Genomic DNA, 20,997 nt, shown 5'->3' on the forward strand with positions numbered 1-20,997 from the left:
GTGTAGCGAATGAAATAATTTTGTTTCCCCACATGTCTGTGACAAAAAAATGCAATTACAATAAAAATAATAACAGTTACCTCTGTCAGTAAATACAATTAAACCCCAGTGCTACTAGGAAATCAGAGGAACTTTTCTACCAACAATAGTAGTGATACACTTTTTTCCCACGAAAGCAGCACGACTCTACGGTGTTAAATTGCTGATTATTAACAATTTTAGAAATTCTGACAAAGACATGATCAAAAAAGTGATCATAAAGTTCTACAGCTGAGCTCACTCCCTGGTCACGGCCACTTTCTTGTGTACGTTAAACTTCAGAATCACAGCTATGTCAAACTGACCCAAATTCAATGTCGAGTATCATCACTGGTGATGAGACATAGATCTTCAGCTACAACTCAGATTATTAAAACTCTTATTTTTCAGTGGAAGAACCTGAGTGTGCAACCTCCAAGATGATCCATCAAGTCAATAGCTGGCGCTCTATTTTTTTTTGACATTTATGGGATTGTGCACGGTGAAGTCGACTCCAGGGTTGGACTGTCAGCAGATTCTGCCGTGATGACCTGAGCTATGCCATATTTCATTGCTCCATCATACACTCTCACAACACATTGCACAGGAGTTTCTGGCCACACCAACAAAATCCTCACTTAGCACCAGCGCTACTCACTGTATTTGGTTACCTGTGACTTCGTCCTCTTTCCAAATTCAACATTCAACATAAAAGGTCATCATATTGACATAGCAAACAGATACACATTTGCAGGAGGTCAGAATGATCGTTGCAAACTGTGATAAAACCTTAGCAGAAGGACTAGAAGTGGTACAGTGTCTCACAAAGAGACAACTTTGAAGGAGGCAGTGAGGCTCTCTCTGGGTAATCCAGCCCAAAGATACGGATGTTAGGCTAACCGGTGATTCTAAATCGACCACAGATGTGAACGTGAGGGTGAATGGTTTGTCTCTTTGTGTTAGCCCTGTGACAGACCTATCCAGGATGTACTTGCCCACTTCCCCTATGATGACTGAGACAGGCTCAAGCCCCCTGTTACCCCAACTGGATAAAAGGTTAAGTAAATGTATGCATGGAAGGCAACATGAGATTTTGCATATGACCTGAAAATCTCATGTTTTCAGCCCCAGTTATACTTTGTATCTGAAATGCAAAACTTAGCATAAGAAACATATAATTACATTACGATGGTCATTTTGAGCTTGGTGGATGGTAGCATGTAAGTGGAGGATTTTTTTTTCTCCATAAAAAACACTTTTTGACCAGTTAAAGTTGGATTTAATTAATCAATTATAATCTTTTGGGTTTGTTAAATGGCCTTTACAGAAACCCCCCACTTTTGACAACTAAGGTAGCACTGACTTAACCTCCTAAGACCCAAACTCTTTCATGGCATGCATTTTTAATTTCTCTTTGCCAATTGGGACTGATTGGAACCTGATGAATGTAAAAATAATAATAATAATAATAATGGATTGGATTTATATAGCGCTTTTCAAGGCACCCAAAGCGCTTTACAATGCCACTATTCAGTCACTCTCACATTCACACACTGGTGGAAGCAGCTACGGTTGTAGCCACAGCTGCCCTGGGGCAGACTGACAGAAGCGAGGCTGCCATATCGCGCCATCGGCCCCTCTGGCCAACACCAGTAGGCGGTAGGGTGAAGTGTCTTGCCCAAGGACACAACGACCAGGACAGACAGCCCGAGGATCGAACCAGCGACCTTCCGGTTACAGATACGCTTCCCAACTCCCTGAGCCACAGTCGCCCCTATAAAACAAAGAATTACCAGATTTTTTTTCTACCTGATTTTTGTTTCTGAGAAAAATAAGATCCACATATAAGGACATACGTTTTAAATTTTGGTAGAACAGTGGCAGTATAATTTCCTCGTAAGTGGATATCAGGCCCTTGTAGAGCCAAATTTAGTATTTTGGTCTAGACAACCCAAAATGTGATGTCCACATATGTCGACGCCAGGTCCTAGGAGGTTATATATGTGTGTGTTTATATGCAGAATCACCCCCCAAAGGCCCATTTTGAAAGGCATAAGAAACCCTGTAGTCCTGTTATTATTCTGGGCTTTGTTTTCTTCCAGGAAATCATAATGTCTGATTCAGCCTCTGATATCTTCTGTGGGGTGATGTTTATGCTGGTGTAGTGTCCACTGCTGGTATACCATATTATTCCCCACCTTGCATACTATTGGGTATATATACAGGTTTCAGACGCACAAAAAAAATCTCTGCACACTAAATACTACTTTAGTATGGAATTTTGGACAGCTCAGGATATGATTTAGCACTTGTGTATATAAACCTCTCACAATGCACTGGGGTGGTCTGCATGGTATAAAGGACGTATGTCAGAACAAATGAATTAACAGGCCAAGGCTTTCAGGCGACAGAGGAGAAATTTCAAACTAGGGAGAGGGATGGTTTGTTTCTTTCAGCTAGCAGAGTTGGCGCAGACATGGTTTGAATAATAACATGCCTGAAGAAGTTGTTTAAAAGAGAAAGACACGGTTGATGAGGGAGAAAACACTAATAAACACTCTAAAACAAAAGAAGTTAGCAACGAACTGAAAGCTAAAAAACAGAAAATCAGCACAGCTGTCTTTGATATGTCAATTACTGAGCCGGTGCTGGTAAACAAGTGTGTTTGTACATGTGTTGGTGGTCGTGGTGCATTTGTGTGAGTTAGGTTTGTTTCTCTACTCTGTGCACAAAGCAGATAAATAAGTCTAACATTGGTAATATTTGGACTAGGGAAAATTAAAGGGAAGTAGAGATGTGCAGGAGGGAGGGTGAAATTTAAAGTGAGCCCCAGACAGATGGTTCCCATCCTACTGATATTCAAACCAGTCAACACGTCAAATTGATTCGATTTGAATCTGCAGTTGTAATAAACACCATTAGAGTCAGGCCTCATGGGAAATGATGGTTTTTACTCAATGGATTCACCACAAAATGAAAAATCCTGCTCTAAATCTTCCTCCCTCACTCCTCTCTTTCATACACACACAACACACAAATTGTTCTTTCATCATCTCACACACAGTATTGTTATTCGCAGACATTTATCATCTGCACTGTAAAGCACAGAGTACAGATGCATCTTACAGCAGAGCCACATGTTCTGTATGAATTCCAATACATCAAGAGAGAACAACAGTTACATACTTTCATTAGATTTTCATTTAATGAATTAAACAGTGCATATAAGAAAATAATAGTCCTCTTGGCTTTGGTTTCTTTGTTGTTATTCACAATAGTTGGCAAATGCATGTGTGGAAAATAGTGTAATATGTAATGCTTTTTGCTAAACAATGGTGTTTATGTGTGTAACCAAAAAAGCCCATTATTCCAAACACACACACACATACCCCATTCATAAAATAAACCACCAGGACAGCAACTAAGACTCTGGTTATTGATGAAGTTATTTTTCTCATTATTCCTCTACTCTATGACATATCATATCATGCTGTCCAGTAAAAAAAAAAACACCCAAACCCCAAAATCACATAAACACAGCGCACTTTGTCCTACATCCAAGGATATTCAGTTTACAGTGATGTAAACAGAGCAACAAAGTTTCCTGTTTGTGGAGCTGGAACCAGAAAGTGTTTGTCATTTTTGCTAGAAAAACTTCCAAACACCATTCCCTTAAAACTCATTCAGAAACTAACAATTTCATATCCGTTCACACGAGGCTCAGAGCTTTATCTGGGTTTGACTATCATTTAATGTCAATGCAAAAGACGAAAAAACATGTTTTGAATTTTGACATAAAATAGGACAGCAACCTCTTTGTGACTAGGAAAAATTGGTGGTTGCTTGGTGAAACTTTTTTCTTATTTGGCAACCATCTGCAAGCAGTTGTGAGACCAGGTTGTCCAAAGGTTGAGTGTACAACACCCTCAACCTCTGGTTTAGCACTTTCAATCACAAGTTGACTGCACGGGTCACCTGGTGGTAGGTGACCTGTCCTCAAACGATCGCTGTCAGATTGACTGGAATCAGTCACAGACTGGGGAAGGTTTGCAAACCTAATTTTGAAGTTAAACTGTCATTGTGCAGCAACTATGTGTCATGGTCCTGGGTCGGTGACCCAGCGCTTTTAGTTTATTATCATTTTCTAGTTTATGATGATGATGATGATTATTATTGTTTGAGTTCTATGTGTTATATTCGGTCTGTCTTTGAGTCTGCGTCTCTGTCTGTCTATGGTGTCACCCCGTCTGTTTGTGAAGCTGTCTGTTTAGTTCTGTGTCTTGTTTGGTTCCCTGTGTCTGAGTTTCCTGTTTTATTGTGAAGGTCTCTGTCTGATGCGAGTGTGTTCAGTTTACATTTCCCCTGTCCCGTCAGCTCTGATTCCTCCCAGCTGTGTTGCCCTCCTGTCTCTCATCCCCTGATTACTGGTGTGTGTATTTAAGCCCTGTGTGTTCTCCTGCCTGTTGCCGGTTCGTCTGTGTTACTCCGTGTCAGTCTGTGGTCCACGGTGTCCTGTCCCTCGTCTGTGTCTCTCTGGCTGTCTCCCAATTCAGGGTCTGCAGCCTTAAAGTACGCAGCCTCAACGATCCTCAAGGGCCGCGTACTCAAAGACCGCTAAGGCCGGAAGTGCGAGGCTTGTGAAATGGGACGGTCTAGCCTCCGTTGCGCTGATACTGTTGTTTGTCAATAAAGTTTAAAAAAAAAAAGCCTCCGTTGCGCTGCCCAGGTTGCCTAGCAACCATGATACTAACCACTGGAAACGTGTCATACAGCTTTGTTTGACAGAAATGAAGGAGAAAATCTTTTGTTCATTTGTTTGTTTGTTTCTACATGAGCTTTGATCATTCTCTGTAAGATTAAGCTCAGCTATTGAACTGCGTATATTTTAAAGTAAAGGCTTTAAAATCAAGTTAGTACAAACGTCACTAATGTCACATAACTTTGCCGACATGTGGCCAACAGTAATGTTTAATGTTCTTCGTTATTAAACATTTGCACATAAATAAGTGACATAATATTCAGTACTTACTTTTCACAGTTTACTCTTCGGCCGCTCCGCTTCTGCCGTCTGCGGCAGAATTCTCCACACCGACTGCCGCGCTATGAATTGTGGGATATATGGGACCACGAAGTCTACACTGCCACAGCCTTAAAATTCAGGGAAATGAAGGACGCATTTCAGGGCCACATTTCGAGCAGCCTTTGAATTGGGACAGCCTTCGGCGCGCCGCTGTGACGTAATCGGCCTTGAAATGCGTACTTTAAGGCTGCAGACCCTGAATTGGGATACAGCCTCTGCCTCTCACCCCATTCTGGTACCCTCTCAGGTTTGTCATTTAGCTTTCCCAGTTTAGGTCTTTAGTTTTGTCTTCCCTCTTGCCTGTTTTGCCATCTCACCACTGTGTAAATAAAACATCACCAGCATTATCATCTACTGCCTGCGTTTTGGGTCCTTTCCCCCTTCAATACCACACGGCTCGCCTCGGCAGCCGTGACACTATGTAACTACTTGAGGAACACTTTCTGAATTTGTGTTTGAGTTTCTGAACTTTCTGAATTCTGAATGTAAAAACTTCATGGGAATTTTTGTATGTAGACTGCTACAGATTTGCGATTTTCAGAGTTATCACATTTATAGTTGCAGTATTATCATAAACAGATTGCATGCAATTGCCAGCTTCACCACATTAAGTCAAAACCTGATAGCAGACTCTATCTTAGTGCGGTTTTATCTTGATGCACCAAAGGCACTCTGAAAATGGAAACCGACTGTGAGTGTTAACAGACCTTGGTCCCTGTTTTCAAAGCAACCATGTCAAAGGCAACATCATAATTTTGGTTGTGCTGTGGTCTACAACCACAGTTTTCTTGAGTGTGACAGTAGCATTAAGCAGATCACATACGTAAACCTATGAGTAAGAGAGGGTAAAAGCAAATGTAAGTGTCATCCTGTCTTCTAACAGAAAGAGGGTATTTGAGTACCTTGCCGTTTTCACCTTATTAGGAAAAGGCAACACCGGTTACTGACAGCAGAGATAGAGGGAAGAACGTTTAAACAAACAGTAGTAGGGCACTGAGCTGGGCATAAATCTTTCTCTGTCTTACACTCACCATCTCCCTCCCTGAGGGAAACAATCAATCTTGGAGAAAAGCCACATCTGCAGCAGCGGCTATTGGACATCTTTTGCATCCCAAACAGCAACACGTACACACAAGCTTAAGAATCAAGTCCTGCCTTTTCCAAAAATCGACCTCCTCTGATTCTCAGACTCTCTGCCTCTTTCCTTGTTCTCTTACTCTTCTACAGATGCAGAAGCTATTATCAGAAAGAAAGAGATCTGAGTCAGGAAACTGAAACATTCAGTGTAACTGTCACTATAACATGTTCTTTAGTCTCAACAAACAGTTCTTCAGTCTGAAATGTGAAACGCTGCTGGTACTCTGCTACCTCTCAAATATAAAGATTTAGATCTTGCAAAATGTATTTGCTGGTTTTAATTATATAGCGTTGAAATTAATCATTTAATTGATACACCACTAGCGGAAGATCATCCCAAAACTCGTAGCATCTTTTCAATTGTCAGCATTTACAGACTTTTCTGAATATCTGCTTTGAAGTTCATTGGGCAAATTAAATATATCATCTTGAGCCGTGAGAGAGTGGGTGAGGCACAGAGCTGGAGACTGACATAAGCATCGATCTGGTGTCGGCAGTGACAGTGTGGAAGTCTGTTGCAGTGGAGAGAGCACTGAGTGAGAAGACAAAGCTGCTGATTTACCGGTTGATCTGCATTCCTACAATCGCCTATTGCCGCGAGCAGAGCTGTGTGGCTGAAAGAATGAGATCCTGCAGGTAAGCTGTGGAAATGAGCTTCTTTTAAAGAGTGTTTAGGCTCAGCCTTTCAGATGGGATGGGGAGCTCAGTCATTTGGGAGGTGCTCACAGTAAAACCACAGCTCCTTAGTGTGGAAAGGAGCCAATTCAGGTGGTTCAAGAACCTGTCTAGAATCTCTCTAAGATGTCTTTCAAGCACGATGCTTCAGACATATTCTAACAGTACAAGAACTCAAAGCAGAGCAGGACACGGTGGACTGTCTCTCCTGACTGGTCGGACACATCAGTACCACCCTGGAAGGAGGCGATGGACGAGGAGAGGGAGGATGCAGCTCTGTTTAGACTGCCTGGACCTGGTTCAGTGGTACATGAGGATCGATGGAACATCTTTGCTCTCTTATATGACACCTTAAAGTGTCATGGTCACAGGACTTTCTGTGTATTTGAGTTTCAATTACCAGGTTTATATATGTGAGCTTGAACTCTGTTTTTATTGCTATATTTGAGTTTGAAGTTTGAGTTTTGTTTTGTTGCATTTCTGTTTTGGTTACTTTTTCCCTAGCAGAAAAATCTGTTTACTGTTCACTGACTCCTTTATTTTAGTTTTCCCTTTATTACTATTTTAGTGATGATTTTCAGGTTTGCAATTCCATGTTTAGGTTATTATTTAGATTTCTGTTAGCTGTAGCCTTTACTTCCCTCAGTGTTTCTCTCTTCTATCCTCCATCTCTCTCATTTCAGGATTAATGTCCTGTGTGCCCTATGTTCTGTAGTCTGACATCTTGTAAAGTCTTAATATTCATGTCTGTAATACTTTTAGTTTTACTTTGAAGGATACATGGTATGCATTTTAGTTACTTCATGTGTTATGAATATCCTGACTGTCTTCATTTATATAAACAAATGCTTTTTGTGTCATCAGTGAACATACCCGTTACTTTCCCATGAATGTTTTCTGTGTGCAGCCCTGCATTAGTCCTAGTCCCTCAGGATTCCAGATACTGTGTTTTCCCCCTCATTCCTTGGACTTTGTATCAACAATAAAGCTCACTTCAGCTCAGCTTCAGCTCCCTGCCCCCTGCATCCTGCATTTAGGTCTTCACTTCAACAAAGTAATCCATCACTGTGTAACATAAGGACTAACCAGTAATAATAACACAAAATGAAATTCTATTTTAATAATTATTTCTAGCTTCTTCCTTTTTTAACTGCCTAGAGGAAATATTATTAGCTTTAGAGATGTTATTCATATGCAAAGGAACAGCAGGTACTGTGACTACACGGCTATGCATACACACTGTCCATCAGTAACCATGGTGATGATTGTATCACTCTGAGAGATGGTGAGGGACTCCCACAATTTACCTGCTTATTTATGTCCTTACTGATAATAATGAGACCCATTTACAGCTGTGAGTGAGTGCGGGTTGATATGAGTTGACATTGTGGTCGAGTGTGTGTGAGGAGGACCCAGTTTGGGGGAGATGAAACACTGAGAGATGTTACAGTGTCTACAGGGCTACTTTCTATCTGAAGCAAATGAATTGTATTTCAGAAAATGAATTGAAAGGAGCTCTTAATGGGGATTAGAGGCCTGGTAGGATTCAGATATTGGCATACCCACTGTGGAGAATTACACAATTACCAAAGCATAGATTTTGCCCGGAGGCGTTTTCTTCCAAATTAAAGTTGGTTACTTTTGTTTAATATCTTTTAGGGAATTGTCTCTCTGTGTCAGTGGCAAAAGGGTGCAGAAAATCTCAATCTGCATCCATTTATTTGTTTGACCATTTATTTTTCTTACTGTCGAAACATTTCTGTTGATTCGTTTTGGATCATGAAACCTGGAGAAATTATAAATGTGAGAAAGAAACAGAAGCGTAGACAGATGAGTGTGGAAGAAGGGTGTGGTTAGTGATGTGGAAAATAGAAAATAAGATCAAAGATGTCACAGTCTGCGTGTGTGCACAAATTCTAGATTCCATATTTTAGGAGCCTACCAGTAAGGTCATGAATAGAGCTCGCAAAGACACACATATTCAGAGATAAGTAATTACGCCACTGAAGTAAAGTTAATTTGCATCTATTTCCAAGTGACTATTCTTTTAGTCAGATCACACATGCAATTCACAAATCCATTCAACTCTTTTAAGATATAAAACCATTTTTTCAGTCAATGGCTTAACTTTCAGATGAATCTGGTTCTATAACTAAACCTCAAAATATTAAAAACCTTTCAAAGGTAAAACCCAAGAATGGCATCACTGGCCCAGCACATGCAACCTTTTGAGATATAAAGACTAACCTGTACAACTACTTTAAATTACAGTCAGCTGCAGGACTCCACTGTGAATTTCTGTGCAACATTAAGTATTCAGGCAGGAGGGGCAGATCAAAATGATTCCAGTGACATTTTGGAAACGTATACGGATAGCACATCTCTAAGTGGATGGGTGGGGGAGGCTGGGATGGTGGAGAGTGGGAGGTCCTGTCATTTCACATCGAGGCATTGCATTGGTTTGCTTTCTCCTGTCATGTTGCCTCAAAAAACTTGTGACTGGGTGGTTTATGTCTCTAATGTCATTGGAATCGGTTCAATTACTGTCACTCTGGGGACAACTACAAAGGCCATCAGACCCAATCAAAGGCCGTATCTGAGTGCCTTCTGTGCATTTGTGTGTATGCGTGCGTGTGTGTGTGTGTGTGTGTGTGTGTGTGTGTGTGTACGGACTATCGATGCTTTGATAAAGTATTTATGACCTAATCATGGTTCTTTCATCTCTCAATAGACAGGCAGACAAACTCGGTGGAAATATGAGGGGGGAGAAACAGCGCTACACATCTTTTTCCTCATTGTGACACTGTTGCATGCACATAGAGAAACAGTCAAATGTCTGGGCACATCCGCTCGTTTAGTGGTTTTACCACACTGAAAATTGAAATTATGAAATAATAAACTTTAACTTTTTTTAAATGAAGTTAAAAAATTCTTTAAAGTAGCCAGCGTTTGCACAAACTCATTGTATTGCCTAACCAATCCAAATTTTCTGAACCAAAGCAGTTCGGTTTTTCAACTAATAACCTTCAGAAGTGACTTCTTTGCAGCAATGAAGCCATGGAAGCCTGATTAGTTGATGCTGAGAAGCGTCTGCTACTTGAACTCTGGGATGCATTGATGTGAGCTCTAATCTGAGGTGTCATTAATTGGGGATCTCTGGTGACTCTAATGAGCTTATCCTCTGCAGAAAAGGAAAGTCTTGGATCTTCCTTTTGTGAAATGATTCTCATCCACTTGAATAGTTTTTTCAGACCAGACTCTGTCAGACAAGAATTTTTAACAGCTCTTAAACAGGACTGACTTCCATCTCCTCAAGTATACACAAGTATCCCCTAAAGTGCTTTTTATAAAAATCAATAAAATTTCATCTTAGGTAGGCTTTTGCATTGTGTTGTTTTTTAGATTTTTTTTTTTTTATTGTTCAGATAAAATCAATTCAGATTCGTATCAAAAATACACAGGACTGCAGTACAGTGTAGCTGGTGTCAGTGTGAGGTTACCTCAGAAGTAGTCAACTGTGTGCACCAGCAGCTACAACTACAGAGTACACTGTATGCCAAAAGTCTGTCAGCTGTGTTCTGACACTGCAGGCAGAAATCACCATGGAGGAGCAACATTATGTTATAGCTTAAAGTCCGAGTTTGAGCCACAGTACTAGTTGATGTCCGGCTCCAGTGGTGACTGCAAAACTGACAGTGCAGTTTAATCAGTTATGATCAGAGTGCACAGCGTTACATCTGCAGCTCCATGCGTGTATTCAGCTTCATTAGCTTTATTTTAGGTTACATGCAGTGATTATTTCTGCCTGACTGCTGTCACTAAATCTGACTGCTTAACTTGTTCTGTGTTCAAACAAAGTTTGACAGTTTTGCTGGATTTGCGTGTTGAAAAATAAGTGATAGTTTCTCTCCCTTGGTTTTCTTTCTTCTTTATTTTGTAGTTGCACTAACAAAGGTATACTGTGTATAACGTCTCTAACCTGGTGTGGCTGTTGGTGCCAGACATGCTGGTCTGAGTATACATCTAAAACATCCCGTGAGCGGCAGTTCTCTGAGTGAAAACGCATTGTTTATGTCAGACGACAGAGCAGAATGGCCAAACTCCTTCAAGCTGATAGGTAGACAGCAGTAAATCAAATAACCACTTAATACTACCAAGTTATGCAAGAGCTTCTCTGAGCCAGCAAAATGTCAAAACTCAAGGGAGGTGGGCTACAGCAGCAGAGGATCAACCAAGAACATGAAACTAACACTAGAATTCACACAGGCTCATCAAAACTGAACAATAGAAGATTGTAGTGTGGAGGATACTTTCCTGGCACACTTTGTGCCCCTTAGTACCTGTCGTTTTCCTGAGCACAACCATCCCTTTATGACCACAGTGTACCCACCTTCATCATCTTCTGGATGTTTCCAGGAACATAACACACCATGTCTTAAGGCTCACATTATCTCAAACTGGTTTCTTGTACATGACAATGAGTTCCCTGAACTCAAATAGCCTCCACATTCACAGATCTCAATCCAGTTGAGCACCGTTGGGATGTACTGGAGCTGGAGATTCACATCATGGATGTGCTGCTAACAAATCTGCAATAACTGTGCGATGCTATCACTTCAATGAGCCAAAATCTCGGAGGAATGTTTCCAGCACCTTGTTGTATCTGTGCCACAGAGAATTACAGCAGTTCGGAAAGAAAAAAGTGGAACAACCTGCTATTAGGAAGGTCTAGCTAATATAAGAGAGCAGGGCAGGTTAATGTTTAGATAGTATGTGGGTGTATGGCTATATTTCATGGTCTTCTTTGCAAAGAAAAGGAAAAAAACAAATGTAAAATATAATAACATATAGTGATGATATGATAACAGCCATGATACTCATTTTTAAATTCACACTTTTGCATATTTTTCTCAATTTCTCAATTTTTTATTCTTTTATTTGTATGCATGAGGAGCACATGTCCCAACAATGTGACTGTCTAAAGTGATTTCTGGGTTGAAACAAACTATGTGCTCATTTGCAAGCCAGTATAATACTAGTCTTATTTAAGAGAGTTACTAACCCTTTACCGCAACCACTACTTGCTAAGCTTTATACCAAGTCTTCGCCCTAGAGACTAATGACAGATTTACATGAGGGATTTGTTTTGTTCTCTAAGAGGAAGACGAGTTACCACAATGTTCCAGACTTACGCCACCACAACATGAGTAATGCAAGTGCACACATAAACACACACCCCAGGAGTCCATCTCTGTTTAAACAAGCATAAAACAGCCAACTGCAGATGGAGAATGAGAGAAAGGAAAGAGAAGAGCGGAAGCTATAACAGATGAAGACAGATTAAAGTGGCAGCTTGAAAGTTTGAGGGTAGGAGAAACAATTCGAAAATCGAGAGTGAGGGAGAGAGATCAAGGATCAATGTAATGAATCCTCTCAAGTCTCCCTGATAAGATGTGGAGTTGAATGCAATTAAAAGTGTGCCAGAGTCATACTTAGTAATCTCTTTAAACAATTTCTTTATTGGAGGAGATATAAGTGCCACAGGCCTGTGATCATTACATGAATTTGGAGTGTAAAAAAGAAAACAAACTATACCTTCTAGTTGTGCAGCACAGTTCATAAGCATTCAGGCTTTCTTGTCCTTGATCCCCCTGGAAAAGAATTCACATGGGAACCTGCAAACATCTTTTCCGAGAGCTACACTTTGAAAAACCGACTGCTCTCTACTAAAATGATGATGTTAAAATGAATATTAAAGATGTTCTTAGACTCCATCCTCATCACTGATTATATCTTTATAACTCTATTTACCAAGCTTGAGTTCTTCTTCAACCTTCTTCTGTGCCTCCCTGTATTTATCCACATGCCCTTGGTTCAAACTGACATTTCACTGAATAATTGAGGCTTTAACAGATTAGAAGATCCATGATTTATTATTTGGATAAATGAAAATTGTGTCTGTGGAATGATCAAATCTTCACAAGATATAATGTATGCAGACAGTTCTCTGTTATTCCAGGCCAACACAGGCACTTTCAAACAAGTTCTTTTAGGGGCGATTTGCAGGACGTGCAGAGTGGAGCTTTATGATAGGATTTTAATTCCCCTTTACAAATCAGTAGCAAAGATTCAGACAGATTGAGAGTTGTGTTGGACAAGAAATGTACTGTTAAAGTTACTTAAGATTTTAATGGTTTGATGCAATTAAAATCATGCCAAAAAAAAAGTTGCCGGTGGTGTCAACCCTGGCTTTCAGCTGAATATATACAAAAGGGTCGCAGGGATACAAACATGAGTTCAATTTCAGCTGTGCATAAAGTCTCCCTGATAATCAGTGTTGCACCAGTTTTTATTGCCATAGACACACAAGCCTCCACTGAGTGATTTACTAGTCTCTGAAGAGTCTCTGACCAAGAGAAAGCGTTTCCCAAAGCCATCAACTTCCAAATCGGAATCAGTCTTGTTCCGAAGTAAAGTTTTTGTTAAAGCAAGGACACAGGGGCTGTTACACTGGATTAGAAACTTGCCACTTGCCCAGAGCTCATCAACTTTGTTGCAGAGTAACTGAACACCGGTGAGCATAACTGTGGAAGAGGCATCCAACAGCGACCCTGTTTCACAAACCTCTCCCACACACCGACACATCTCCTGCACACCAAATATCTTGGATGCCCGGCAGCAATTCCCCACAGAAGCGACTGGCTGAGATGCAGAGGAATCCATGAATCCCAAACCGGTGATGAGCAAAAGCAAAGGGGACTCACAAATATAATGGTGCTTGAAATCGTCATGTAAACGGGGGCATAAAAACATAAAAATTAGGATAAAACTCCAACTGAGGTGAGTCACTGTTGATACTTGATACTGTCACCAACAGAGCTCATAAGAAATACATTAATAGAGAGAATAAAAACAAGTCAAGAGACGTGTGAAACAAGAAGGAGGGAGGAGAAGAAATTTGCCTAAACATGTTAGTCAACTCATTAGTAAAGTTGCTGAGTGTGACCAAAAACAGGCGGGCTGAGCTAGAGTGGTGCACTCTGGGAAAACATTTACTGAACGCTGCAGTGGAAGGAAAAGCGCTCTAAGCAACAGCTTTGGAAAGTGCACTGTACTGTACAGACACACACAGACACATGCACATCTGTGTGTGTGCACATAATCGCAATGAAATACACAGTATTCATGCGGTGTGTGCACACAGAATTCAAATTTCTCATCCGCACACACGCACACAGACACCATTAGCTTCAATCTGTGTGCAATCGAACACGAGATTGCCTCCTGCTCTATAATGACTTATTTCCATTACGATACCCAATCATATCTGAAATAAAATAGTAGAGAAAGTCTGCATGTGTTTTTGTCAAGTTGGCACATTTTCAGCCGATGAGCTACTAAGCTGAAACAACCATTTCCACACCCACCCACACATTCAGATCACAAGTGTACATTTAAATGGAAGCACATTTATGGAGCATACCATTTATAACTCACACATGCAAACACACTAGCTTGTTTCTGGTTGTGTTACTTTATATTTTATTGCAAAATAGAGCTAGTGAGTTGGTAAAAGTATCGTGCGCTTGTGTGTGCATGTGTTATAATTATATGTGCTTCTTTTTCTCCATAGGGTATTCTCCTCTTCTACATGCGCCAGGCATGGGCTCCTCCAATTCAAGGTCCTACACCGATTACATATCTCCAAGGAAAAGTTCGCCAAGTTCTATCCGGGAGCTGACCCCCTGTGTAACAGATGTAAAGCAGAAACAGGGTCACTCCTTCGGACTTTTTTGTGTGATGCCCCAGTCTTCATAACTACTGGGTGTCTGTATTTAACACCTTTTCAGAAATATATATCGTTATATATGATCCTTCTGCTCTAACGGCTATCTTTGCGGTGATACCTTAAAGTGTCATTCTGCCAAAATACTATTCGAATTCTATTGCTTTGCTTCACTCGTTGCAAGGTGCCTGGAAGCAGGAAGCTCCTCCCACACATGAACAGTGGCTTGCAGAGCTCATGAGGTTTTTGCATTTGGAAAAGATGAGATATACACTGACAGGTTCAATCACCAATTTCTTAAAGCATGGCAGCCATTTCTAATGTACATGGAAACATTTAAAATGACCACCTTATCATGACCGGATACCAAATCTCTATATCACTATCGTAGTTAGCTGTACACTGAATCTCCCTTATACATTTTATTTTTATATTTGTGTTTGTTGTTGGTGTTTTTTTTGTTTGTTTGTTTGTTTGTTTTTCTACTCTCTTTCTGTTATCTTTTGGGGTATTGTAAATATTGAACAGCAAATTACTGTATGTTCAAAGTTTTGCTATTAACATGCTGCTGTGACTGAAAATATAATTATTTCAAAAAAATTATATGTGCTTCAAGAGCAGTCAAAGCAACACTAAATCTTCTCTGACAGAGAAGATTATGATTGTTTTCACACACTTTCCTCTAACATTTTATAAATTACATCCCTGACTCAGCTGCCTGGTGACGGTAAACTGTCACCTTATTAAAAACCTAAAATGATTTAGGCGGCCCAGTGTGTTCTGGTGGTAGAGATGAACCAAATTAGAGGAGAGAACAAAAACGTTATTTAGGCTGCTGCCAAAGCTCTCTAATCTTACCTTCTATCATTAGCTATGTAATATAAGACAAACTAAATAAGGAGTCAATTGTGTCAGGCAAGCTGTTGGGTACCAGTACAACACCATGAAATATAATAAAAAAAGCTCTCCAAGGTGAAATATTTCCTTCTTTTTTTTTTAAACTGGTAAAGGTTACATGACACTGATTTTTAAACGATTACATGCTACACACGCCGATTCAGTCGTCTTTATCCCAAAATCATAGCTTAGTGTGGCCTACAGCTGCAAAACGTACGGTATTACTGTTGCTTTCGACGTGACCTGTGAGGTCATTCCAGTTTCTGTTTCTTTCTGCTCCATCTCTTGCTACTCCCTTTATAAAACTACTGGGGTTTTTTTTTGGCAGAGCAGTGATGAAAGAAAAGTAAGAAAAAAGGAAGCAAGATATTAATCATGTAAACAAGGAACTAAGAAAACTAAAAAAGAAAAAAAAAAGTTTAGCCTGGCAGACAGTCTGCTGGCTGGTTCTAGAGGTGGGTAATGATAAAAAGAGCAGGTTATTGTTTTCAGAGCAGTGTTCTTTGTAGAAAAATCAGTTTTTACTGCTTGACTGCTCTGCCGTGGACTGAATCAAAGGGTGGTTCACGAGGGAATGGCAATTCCTCCTCCACTCTGAAGGCAGCAGTTAGTCAGCTCTGAATGGCTTTTCCTCCGTACATTTACCGCACCCATAACTTTTATCTAAAACACCTTTTTTATTCTCAGCCCTCGGGGAACGCAAAGGCATTCACAAGCTAAGATTTGAATCTTTAGTGTGAAGCTCGTTACATTTAAATCAATTAAAATGATTTTGCAAAAAGCGTCTGAATATTCCTGAATAGGTCTGGTCGTATAATGCTGCCTGTTACCTTAGCTACGCATCTCACATGTTGAGAAGCAGTGACTTGGTGTTTACTGTTTGTTTACAGCAATAAACACAATAAAAGTACGTGCAAGTATTTGAAATGTGTATCCTAAGGGTACTGGTGTGTGAAAGCAAACATTTCATTTTGAAAGCAAAGATCACTTTTTTTTATACTATCAAAGTACTGAATAATAACAGGACTGAAGGAAATTAAAATTACTTCAGGTTGGGAATTTGATAGTTTTGTGATAGTTCCTGACTTTTCTGTGTTTTTGCCTCCTTCTGTCTTTTCTCTTTGCTAAACGTCAGCGCTAATGCCTAGAGACACGTCAGCAACTTCCTGAAGACCTCCAGTTTCAAGGGAAAAATGTGTATTTGCTGATCAGTTGCAGAGTGGATACTGGAGGTTGCCAGGTGAAATCGGTTAAAAAGAGGGTGCTGAACCAAAAACCTCTTTGTGATTGCTTTGTTCACCAGCAGACTGCTGCATTTCCATTTGCCGTTTACTCTCAGAGCTGTGAAGCTTGGAAAAAAATGCAACGCAAACCGGACACAGACAACTTTCTACTTCAAAGTAAAAGTTGAGAAATTGCTGCAACAACCTAATTCCACAAGGTGCACGTTTTATTTGAAAGAGATGCAAACAGTTTTCAGTTTGCATTTTTCTTTCTTTCAGGTTTTATTACAGCTCAGTCGAGTGAGTGCAAAACATTCAGCATCTTTCAAGCAACCTGCTAGCAACTAAAGCAATCACAAGGAGGTTTTGGTGCAGCACCCTTTATGCAACCAAATTCATGTAACAACTAACTTGGATTCGCTAGATGACAGATGTGCACCAGGGGTCATTGACTGGTGTACAAGGTCTGCATGAATGGGGCTTAATCAATTGATTATAAAGCAACTCCCAGCAATCTCCAACCACTTGCAACCATACTAATTTACCAATACTACCAATACTAAACCAATACAAATGTTTCCTCTCACAATCAGCTGCCAGATGGCTGCAGGCATGTTTTTAAGCCTGTCTGACTCAAGCCTTTTGAGTCTCAGTTCCCGTCTGGTAGTTATCACCTGTGTTGACTGCTTCACCTGCACCATACATCTCATTTGTATCTCAATCATGATTGGTCAAATTTTCTTGCCCTTTGTCTAGACATGAGTTTTTTGCTCCAGCTTTTTTCTCCTTGTTATTCTCTTGCTTCTAATGTCATTTTGGACTTTTGATTTGCTCCTCTTTTGGACATTTTTTATTTTGGGCTTTGTTTGTGGCCAATGGGTTACACTTATGAAAATGAGCAAAGGGATTTCACCAATTCTAGACCTTTTGCTTTCGGAACTTCATGGCATGGATGCAACAAGGTTTGGGAAACATTCCTCAGGGATTTTGGACCATATTTAAATGACAGCACTGCACAGTTGTCAGCCACACATACATGACGAGAAAATCCCATTTCACCACATCCCAAAGATACTCTATTGTACTGAGATACAGTATGGTCACTGTGAATGCCATTTGAGTACACTGAACTCATTGTGTTTAAGAAACCAGTCTGAAATGATTTGACCTTTGTGACATGGCATGTTATCCCATTGGAAGAAGGATGTACATTAAGTCACCAGGAATGCAACCATCATAGGACATGCAAATGTTATTTGTTAACTCATATTGCTGCTCAGATTAATAGAAAGCCATAAATTTCCCTCATGCCACAGGGAAATCTCCGTCCTCCCGTGGGCCACTCTGGCACTGGGTTCTGCACAGCAGAACAGGAAAATCCACCAAACCCCACTTATAGGTTAGTGTCAGTGTCACGTTTGTAACCACTGAATATGTGCCCTTTCAAGGCCCGAGGCATGAAAGTTTTGAGTTTGGACATTTTGGGGGACAAACATGTAACATGTTTTTAGCAATGTAGTGGAAGCTGAGAGGCAGGTAACTGGACACTCAGCCATTCCAATAATCATATCCAGAGTCACAACTGCTGAAATGCCAGTTTATTTTTAACCTGTACAGCAACATGACTTTCTAAGCCTTTTCGAACAACTTCCCATTTTTCAGCTAAAATATGTAACTGTATGCACTTTGCATTAATTTGTTTTGATGAAAACTGGTGAAAACTGGTGTGTCATGTCGTAAAAAGACGACATGACGCAGTAAAACAGAAAAGCCCTCTGCTTTACATTAATGCGACAGCTGTTAAACTTTTCCTAGCGTGACCGTTACCATGGCTGCACAAAAAGATGGTTACAAAAGCAATTTTTAAAGTGTAATTTGGGAAATTTATGGCGCGTTGTCATGTAAGAAGCAAATAATAATTCTGTGGTAAATAATAAAGGTTAGTACGAATATTCAAATTCAGGAGAGGCCCTCAGTCTAATGATCCACATAAATAACAGCTTTTCTACTTCTGGATTTCACATGCTCTCTCTCTCACACACAAGGTTGAGGTTGTAAAAGTTCAATTATCTCCCACTCCAGGACGGCCATCAGGTTATAGGCCAAATGCTTCCTCCAATTATCCGTGCGCATACCTCTCTGAGTTGTTTTGTGTGTGCTTGAGCATTCATGCGTGATTAAATGCTTACACATAACAATCACTGCAACAAAAGCAGCTCGTCCATTTATGCACCGCATGTGCGTTTCTTCACATTTGAGGACAATCGAATGTAATGATAATGGTGATTTTTATGGCACAGATAGTATTTAATCAATAGTTACCTACCGACGCAACACGGTTACAGCTGTGCGTGTGCATTATCACACGAGCACGTGTGTAGTTTTTTTGGATGCCACACAATGGTTCAGAGGATAAATAAACAGTATCGGTGTTGTTGTTTTTTACTTGTAGCATCATGATGACAAATAATAGCAGGTTGAATGGAATAATTACACAAACTCTTTTCTTCCCTTTAACTGATTACTTTTTCATTTCTTTCATGCTACCCGTGTTAAACAGGTGCCTTAGTATTTACAACCAGCCTTCATAATCTTTTTCTTTCCAGCAGAATTCAATGCAGACTTGTTTATGGGACTCTATCAAACCTAAAGTCTGTCTGCCACTTTTCATCTTACATGAAAACCTGCCATATTTTTATTTATTTTTTGCAAAGCATGCGGTGCAAAGCAAAGAAGTGACTTCATATTAGAAACAGAATATAGTGCAGCACAGAGAGCTTTACTGTAGACACATAAGGGATTGGAGATTTATCCCGCACAGTTAAGTGTGCCTCCTCGTGTAAATGTGATTTAGAGCAGCGGTCCCCAACCCCCGGGCCACGGACCAGTACCGGTCCGTGAGTCGTTTGGTACCGGGCCGCGAGAGTTGAGGTTCGGGTGTGAAATGTATGGTTTTCAGGGTTTTTAGCGTTAGTTTGTTATCGTTTTTGTCGTTTACTCTGTTTTTCTGGGTCGTTTCACGTGTGTTATGAATAAATCTTCTTTTTTTCTGTACCGGTACTAGTTTTATTTTGTTGTATTTATCTGCAACACCTTAAAGGCCGGTCTGTGAAAATATTGTCGGGGCACAAACCGGTCCGTGGCGCAAAAACCGCTGATTTAGAGGATAGTTTTAACAGTCAGTGAGGCAGAAAGTTCACTACTACCACAAGCTGCTTGGTAACACAGATAATCGACTGAAACACTGACTTTCCAAACACAGATTTTCAGATGTATTTTCAGATTTTTGTTTCTACTCAAGTGATGTGGGTTAAGATCTGTTCAGTATTTAAATGGTAATATCTTTCATTATTGTAACTTAAGTGATTAACTTAACCTTTATTTTGATTTCAGTGAGCCAAGAGCACGAATCTGTGACCTTTAAATAAATCAAATAAAATAATAGCACGTTTTTGCTAATGGGAACAGGCAAATCAGGCAGTGAGGAAAGTAAGAATAGATGCTTGATGAAAAGAATTAAATGAAACTCTTTTTGTCATTCTCACTCAATTGGTTAGGTACCCAGTTTAACAGCAAGCAAATGCTCCATGTCAGAATATTTTCTCAGAATAAATAAGGATTTTATGTTCATGGATTCATGTTCATGGAGTTCATGGATTTTAGTTATTTATTTATTTGACTATTTTGCCAAAAATAGCATGCTAAACTTGGCAAAGACTTGTCTGACGACCCTCCTGAGGCAACTCTTCATTTATCCAGGCTTTTGTCACCTGCCCAAACCCCCCAGATTTGTCTGAAAATGTGTTATTGGGTTACTGGATATATTGGACAAAGAATTTTGAATATGGAGCTGCCAGGCAGGAGGAAAAGAGGATCCAGAGGGTTGCTGTGACAGAAGACGATGCTAGGGAGAGGGTTAGATGGAGGCAGATGATCTGCTGTGGCGAGGTTGCCTGCCAAGGATGGCAGAAAACACGTGGATTCATGGATTCTAAAAGCACATTTTAAATAACTCTTTAAGACCGGTAATGCAAAGACCAAATTTATATGTAATGTTTCAGAGGTGAAGCAGATAATGGCAACTTCAGAGAAGATTTAGCAATAAAAGAACAAATGTAAAAAAAAAAAAAAAATTCTTTCCAGACTGATTAAACTTCATAATCAAAGGAAAAACTGTACCA

General features: G+C 40.1%; 1 protein-coding gene across 1 annotated transcript in view; it reads right to left on the reverse strand.

The window, feature by feature from the left end:
• The window catches only part of smyd3 (SET and MYND domain containing 3), a 95,185-nt gene that overhangs the window by 19,268 nt on the left and 54,920 nt on the right, over positions 1–20,997 (reverse strand). The window lies entirely within an intron of this gene.

The sequence above is a fragment of the Simochromis diagramma genome, unplaced genomic scaffold (genome assembly GCF_900408965.1).
Source record: "Simochromis diagramma unplaced genomic scaffold, fSimDia1.1 OVJJ01000603.1, whole genome shotgun sequence".
NCBI classification, from domain to species: Eukaryota; Metazoa; Chordata; class Actinopteri; order Cichliformes; family Cichlidae; genus Simochromis; species Simochromis diagramma.